The sequence below is a fragment of the Buceros rhinoceros genome, unplaced genomic scaffold (assembly GCF_000710305.1).
Source record: "Buceros rhinoceros silvestris isolate BGI_N320 unplaced genomic scaffold, ASM71030v1 scaffold15580, whole genome shotgun sequence".
Taxonomy (NCBI): domain Eukaryota; kingdom Metazoa; phylum Chordata; class Aves; order Bucerotiformes; family Bucerotidae; genus Buceros; species Buceros rhinoceros.
The window spans coordinates 8,407-9,773 of NW_010389158.1; the positions used below are offsets into that span (position 1 = coordinate 8,407).

General features: G+C 58.7%; 1 protein-coding gene across 1 annotated transcript in view; it reads right to left on the minus strand.

Annotated features, from left to right (window-relative positions):
* Positions 1 to 1,367, minus strand: part of KIRREL3 (kin of IRRE like 3 (Drosophila)) — a gene marked incomplete at its 5' end in the record, with an annotated part of 44,576 nt that overhangs the window by 8,305 nt on the left and 34,904 nt on the right. The gene's annotated exons all lie outside the window — the stretch shown is intronic.

Genomic DNA, 1,367 nt, shown 5'->3' on the forward strand with positions numbered 1-1,367 from the left:
CCCAGCACCGGCGGTGCCGCCAGCCACCTTTGTTGGCCGGGGCGATAAACCACATCCCAAAGACTCTCTCCCTGGTCTCTGGTTGCTCCTGGAACCCAAAAGAGGGGTCACCCTGTCCAGGACGGCTGGGTGAGTGTGTCCCCCCAGCTTTCCAACGTGTGGCCTCCCCTTGGGGCCCTGCAGATGGATGGGATAAGTTGAGGAAGGATGGGTGCAGAGCGGTGGGGCTCCATCCTCCTCCTCCGGGCAGGTGGGGGACGGGAATGCTGCTGGAGCAGGGGGACATGGGGGGGGTCTAGCTGAGAAGCAAAGCCCGGCAGCCCAGTGGCTGCCACTGGACTGGGTGATGAACTGTTTCTCGTTGTCCCCTGACGTGGAGCCGGGGTTGACCAGCTGGACCTGAGATCACAGGTCCTGCCTGGGCCTTTCAGGAGGCACAAATCCTTACTGGTGGGACTGGGGGGGAGTTGTCACTCCACCAGCACCTTTCCCAAGGGGTTTCTTCATTGTTGGCTGCTGGGACAGGGAGAGGGGAGGTATAAAGCCACTTCATGTCACCCTTTAGCAGTGGCCGTGGGACTTGTGAGTCCTGAGCCCTACTTGGAGCACTGTGGGGTGACAAAAAAACAGAGCTGGTTGAGTTCAGCCTCTTCTGCTCACACTGGATCTAAACAGAGCCTTTAATCTGCCCCGCTCAGCTCGTTGTTTCAAGTGATTCGGTTGGTGGTTTATGCTGATGCTTTCCAGTTTCTGGCTTGCTCATGAATTTTCTGCCTGGGCTCACTGGTCCTTTGATGTGTCACTTGTCACTTGAGCTGAGCCACTGGTGACACGGCTGTGAGGATCCCCCCCGGGGCCTCCGGTGAAAAGATGCGTCCCCTCGAGTGCTCGGCAGCCTCGGGCTGGAGCTTGGGCAGCAGCTGCTGGAGCTGGATCCAGCTGCAGCCCAAACGCAGCAGCCTCCACCGCACCGTCTGAGCCACAGCAGGAAGAAACTGGGATCCTCAGCGAGAAGCTGGCAGCGATGGTGATGAAGATGATGGAGAACCGTGCAGGGGACGGGGTGGGGAAAGTGCCCAGCGCTCTCCTGGGCTGAAAAATAAAGGGAACTGCAAACGAGCACCGACAGGAACCAGCGGCTGGGTCCCCAGAACGCGGGCGAGCTGACCAGGAGCAGTTTGCCGGCCACGTGCTCCCCCACGAGTCCCCCACGGAGGATGAGGAAGGCACAAGGGCAGCCTCTACCCAAAGACCACTGTCCCAAGATGCTGAGACGAGCTGATGTCTGCGAGGGACCCTGGAAACTTGTATTTCTCCCTCTTTTTTTTTTTTTTTTTTTTTCCCATCAACAGCACTTCGGCTCACAC